We start from the raw sequence: 6183 nt of genomic DNA on the forward strand, positions 1-6183 counted from the left end.
GGCGCGTGCCCGGCACAGGCTGCTGGCCCCGGCGCGCGCAGGCGCCTCCCCCTGCAGCTGGCGGGGCGGGGCCGAGCTCGCCTCTGTGGCGGCCTCGGGGCTGGGCCCCCCGCCCGTGTGAAGTCAATCGGGCTCCTTCCCCTGCGAACCCTCCGCTTCCTGTGTGTGTTGTGCTTCTTCTGAGGGTCCCGTGTTACAGCGGAGCCCCATCCCCTGAGAAGGCGCATCTCACGCAGAGTCACACAACTGGTGGGTCCTTTGCAGCCCTCTGGGGATCAAGTCCAACCCCCCTGCGAAGGGCAGGCTCACCTCGAGTAGATGACACAAGAATGCGTCCAGATGTGTTTTGAAGGTCTCCAGACAGTGAGACTCCACGACCTCCCTGGGCAGCCTGTTCCAGTGCTTTGCCATCCTCTACGTAAAGAAGTTCTCCCTTATGTTCTTGTGTTTTAGCTTATGGCCATTGCTCCTCACCCTGTCATTGGGCATCACTGACGAGACTTTGGCACCATCCTCTTGAACTCACTTTTGATATACGTCTGTGCATTAATGAGATCCCCTCTCAGCCTTCTCTTCTTCAGACTGAGCAGACCCAGCTCCCACAGTCTCTCCTTGTAAGAGATACCCCAGACCCCAAATCATCTTTGTGGCCTCCACTGGACCCTCTCCAGGAGCTCCTTGTCTTTCTTGTATTGAGGATCCCAGAACTGGACACAGTACTCCAGATGTGGCCTCTGAGGAGTGCAGTAGAGGGGCAGGATCACCTCCCTCAGCCTGCTGGCCCCACACTTCCCAATGCAGCCCAGGATACCATTGGCCCTCTTGGCTGCAAGGGCACTGCTGGCTTGTGGTCATCTTTCACCCACCAACACTCCCAGGTCCTTCTTTGCCAAGCTGCTCTCTAGTAGATCGGCCCTCAGCCTGGGCTGGCACTTGGGCTTGTTCCTGCCCGGGTGCAGGATCCTGCACTGGCCACGTTGAACCTCATTAGGTTTCTCCCCACTCAATTCTCCAGGCTTTCCAGTGACCCACAATGACTGTGGTTATTTCTGTGGCCAGACCCAAACACAGTTTCCAAGCTCATGCTGGGTCATTCACTGACCCAGGATCTTTGTGTTTCTGAAAACTGGAAATCATACCCAATCCAAACTTAAAATCACCGCCCTAAGGCTGTGCTTCATTCCTTCTGTTCCCTTGCAGGCCCCACTGAGAGTGATTTTGGCAGTTTTGGTCTAGTAAGCAGGAAGGCCAATGAAGTCTGTTGCAGTTATACAGCTCATGATGTGTAACAACGATCTGCTCAGAGATGCACTACTTCAGGTTCCTCCTGTTAATACACTGGATGGAGAAAAGATGAGCACAAATATAAAGAGTGCAGTATAAAAGGCTCACAAGCTTAAATCACTATCTCCTATTCAACTGAAAGCATTCAGTATCTGTTTGCTTTGCAAAACACAGTGTATGTGGCTGTAGTGAATTTAGAATGCCATTCAGCCACTTGTCACAAAGACCACTATAGCATCTTAGCTAGATGATATCGTCTTCTATTCCACAATTAACCAACACAAAAGCCCCATCTTGAATCATATCTGCTGCTGGAGTTCTGCTGATAGTTGTAGGATTGCTGCTTTAATGGGTACATCTCAGGTCCATAAGATTTGAAGGATTAATTCACAGAAAGGTATGATAACACTTCTTTTGAGGAGAACTACAGAAATGAGGTACTCAGATAAAAGAGCAGCAAAGCAGGTTGCCTGGGGAAAGGTACCTTAGAATCATACATGGCTGTGAGAGAGGAGGACTGACAACTATTGTGTGGTCAGGTGCTAGCAAAAAGCCTGCTATTCAACTGTTCTACATAATTCCACAGCACTACTTAAAAAGAGAACAAATGAAAGGTCCTGAGCCTGAACTACCACTTAGCTATTCTTTGAAGCTATTTTTCCAGGCACTCCAGTTAAAAGAGTAGAACACTTTAGTAAAACCAGACTGACAAAAGTACATGAAATATACTCAGTTTTCAGTATTAGACTGCAACCTCAAAGCAGGTTTGAAAGTTCAGGTCAAACAGCAAAGACAGAAAACATGCTGAAAGATTGGAATAAAAAAATATGATGCTGAAAGCAAGAGCAATAAGTGGAAATGATCCTAGAACCACAGAAAAGAAAGTTTTACTACTTCACTAATTCTTGCTCAGGGCTCTTCTACTTTTGGGAAGAAACAATCCAAAGGAAATGTGATTTGAATTATGCACCAGTTCCTTACTGAAGCAGAACAGCTGTTTGATTAACAAAATTTTAGTCTGAGTCATAGGCAGTTTACGAAATTTGCAGGGAAGTCCCTATTTCAGCTCCCAAACCTGATGCAGCATTGACAATGAGTCAGTTGGGTTACAGCTTCAACAGCTTTGTATTACAGTACTGTTACTTTGTTCAAAGACTGTCACTCTCCTGCCAATTTCTTGTGACTGCTATTTTTAGCACCATTTACTAATGGCAGTCCTGTCAGCAAATAACAAAGTCTTCCCTAATTTCCACTGTCCAAGTCCTAATTCAGGTTTTCTCTTTTAAATTTGATGTGCACTCGGCCACTGCTGGGACTATGTGTAATCCTGTCATCAGAGACTTCTCATGTTCCAGCAGAATTCTGCTTGCGGGAAAAATAGAAATGCTTTGTCAAGACCAGATGCAGCCAATTTCAGCTGAAGCAAATATAGCAGCTATTCTTGGCCATAAAGGTAGCATTTCACCAAGGACCCTCTTACCCCTAAGAAATTTTACCTGCCTCTCCTGTCCTTGATGCCAAGCCTGTAACCTGTGCCCTCTCAGGGTAGCAAGCCATGGTCCAAAGTCAAGGTGAAAACATACATAGTCACACTTACTTGCCTGGTATTTTATGCACAGTTCCAATTATAACATTTCCATCAGCAATGTAATTCCCTAGACTTGACACAAATAAACACTAGTCTCCATTAAGAAACTTGCCCATGAAAGTTACTCTCAATTCATTTTTTCATATTGTTGTTCTACCAGAATAACTTCAATTTTTCCCTAGTTTATACAGTACTACAGGCCACAGGGGTAAAGCCTCTAGCACAGATGTTCAGCAGACATTTTGTGCTTAAGGGTTTCATATGATCTCAAAAGACTGACGTTGTATCTTCCGTAGTTTTAGTGAAGCTGTTTGTGCATTACAGCATTTTCTGATGGAAATTATTCCCCTAGCTTCTCCGAAAGGCTTTAGACTCAAAGAGGACATGAGTCACCACCTCTTGGTACACCAACATTAAAATTTCAATTGACAGCCCAGCTGGCTCAACTTTTATTTGCCTACGAGTTAATCAGTGACCTTCCAAAACTCTTCCTTGATATATCACTATTTAGCTTCAGTGATCATTCTGATCTCTCAGTTTTCAGTTTAAAGCTTGCAAATCCCAGGAAACAAAACAAAAAGTCATGTTTTTTTAAATGGGCTTATAGATTCAAAAGCTTAAAATGCTATGGCTGCTTCAGAACAAACAAGTATTCTATTTTTTTGTTGTTGCAATTTTTTTGTTTTTTAAAGCAAAATGTTGAAGAGAAACATAAGAGCAAACAAGATACAGAATAGACATAAGGGCCAAAGGACAAAGAAGATACCAAGAAGTCACAAGACCTTTTGAAAACCAAATATAGGCCTTATAACCCTTAAAACATACTCACCCCTTCTTTCTTAAATCAGTGACATGACACTCTTGAAGCAGTCTGGATCACTCCTTCATTTGCGTTGCAAGAGGTACAAGAGCAAACCTGTGCCTGTGCTTGCCCTTTCTGTACACCCCACCACACCTCCACCCCCAGGCGGTTGTGCCATGATCTGCACGTAGTGATTCAGTCCCTGCCTGCCTAGGGAGATAAAAAACCAGGAAATATCAAGGATCTGTGCAACGGGAAAGACTGTGTGATGTTCTCCAAAATGGGGACTGTGACCAAACCCAAGATCCCTAGAACTCCACACCTTCATCATCCTCGTGGCAGCCCTCAGCTCTCCTGCATTTTCAAGGGAGAAGTGCGAGAGCTGTAGTATCACCTCTCACCACGAGATGGTAGGTGTTTCCTGACGGTTGGAGAGGATCAGGCTTTTAACAGACTTTTGAGATGGTGAATTTATCAGCTTCACAGAAAGCAGAGGCAAAAGTAAATAAGGACAGAAAAAAAAAACCAAAAAAACAAACAAAAAAAAAACTTTGTGGGATTGTGAGTGAAGTACGGGAAGCTCACATAGATTGGGGGCAAAGACAAAAATAAATTCTCAGCTTAAACTCAACATATTTTCACTGTTCTAAGTATTTGGGTGCCCCTTTCTTATCCTGGCTCTTTCTGTTAAGGAATGTTATAGTTATGTAATTTTTTTTTTTTTTTTTTTTAATGTCATCAGCAACATGAAATTTCATTTTTTGAGACAAAAAACATTTGAAAATTAAATATTGGGTAATCTTTGAAGCAAACTGATAATCAAAAAAGAAGGAATTTCACATGAATGTGTAAAGTTGTATATCCATCCCTTGCTGGACACAGAACACATTTATTATCCAAGTTACTCATGCTGCTCTTTCTCATTTGAGAATCTTGGGCAACTCTCATTACCACAATAACAAATACACATTTCCTCAAATGACTGACTTTAAAATCAATAATCATTGTTTTACAAAAGCAAAATAAAGAGATCAAGCTAGTAAGTATGCTCAGCTGTTAATTGCCCCTCTGCCCCTAACAGAGGGTACAGCAACCCTTTCCCAAGGCTGTCAACTTCTCTTTGCCATCAGTTTCTTCCAAGATGGAGTCACTCCCAGTCCTTAGGCAAAATACAGGAAAATACTACAGACTGCACCTCTCAAAGTAAGTTCTTTTAGTGCTGCTGATATTCAGCCTATCCACTTAATGCCAACTGACCACAGCCATGGAATCAAGACTAGCTGAACTCGAGGACTAATAAAAGCACTTTTCTGTCAAAACAGGCAAGAAGCTCACATCCTCATTTAATGGTGCTCTAACCTACTGTCCAAAACTGAGCCAAAATTTAAAATTCACAAGATATATTGATAGTAGTTATGAATAACAAATTACTTGCTTTCATGGACAGAAGAACATGATCTGCTGCAAAAATTACACAAATAGGCTGCTCTTTAATTTATTATAAATGCCATGCACTTTCTTTGACCTTGTTTAAACAATTCTGCTGTCTGACAAATAATTTCCAGCTATGTCTGGCCCCAAGTCAAGAGTGCTACCCTAGCCTAAAGAGCTATAAGGCAGAATTTACATTTCTTTCCTCTTGCTAACAGCTTAACTTGGAACTGTGGGAGGCCTTCTGAGACAGTGAAAAATACACAATGTCTTGCACAAGGCACTGCCCAGGCCAAGCTGCAGCTCTCCCTTTTTAAGTAGTGGTTCAGGAAGAACCTTTGGTTTACAGTTTCTGTGCAAGTTATTTTGAAGCAAGCACCTGAGACCATGCTGACTACTCCTATCCTTCTTGGTAGGCTCCACAGGACCGTCCCCAACCCATCCTGCATTCCTGTCCACAGATCCAAGGGAAGTGCATGCAACTGGACCCTGTCACCATTTTGCTGAGGATATCCCATAGATGTCCACACAGGAAAACTAGGCTCTCCTGGAGCACAGCACCTTAACTTTGTCATTGAAGAACAGTTATTAAGCTCATTATATCTTAGATAAGCTTGCAGGAATAGGGTGGTTTGGCCAGCTTCACAGAAGCTAAAATGGGTGGCAAAGGCATTGATCATCCTGCAGGCACAGAGACAGCAGGCATAAAACTAGAAATCCCTGAAGGGAAAATAGGTCTTATACAGGAATAGGATGTTGAAGAATGGCTTGCTTCTCGAGGCCATAGCTCCTTAGAATGGCCTGCACAACCCTGACTTTGAGCTAGCTTGAGTCCTTGGCAAAATATTGTATCAAAGAAATGAAGAAGACTAATTGTTAATAAGACAATGAAGAATAGATGAGAATATAGGATGAGAAATCTGCTCAATGTATCTTGTGAATGTATCTTATGAAGTTTGTCAGGATGCTAGTTCTGAAGAATGTATCCTATATAACTGCTTAATGTATCTTAATAAGTTTCACTAAAAAGTATCTTATAGAGCTGGGGGGTTACGAGGTGGACCAATAGAAATGTTGA

This window comes from Poecile atricapillus, chromosome 3 (genome assembly GCF_030490865.1).
Source record: "Poecile atricapillus isolate bPoeAtr1 chromosome 3, bPoeAtr1.hap1, whole genome shotgun sequence".
NCBI lineage: Eukaryota > Metazoa > Chordata > Aves > Passeriformes > Paridae > Poecile > Poecile atricapillus.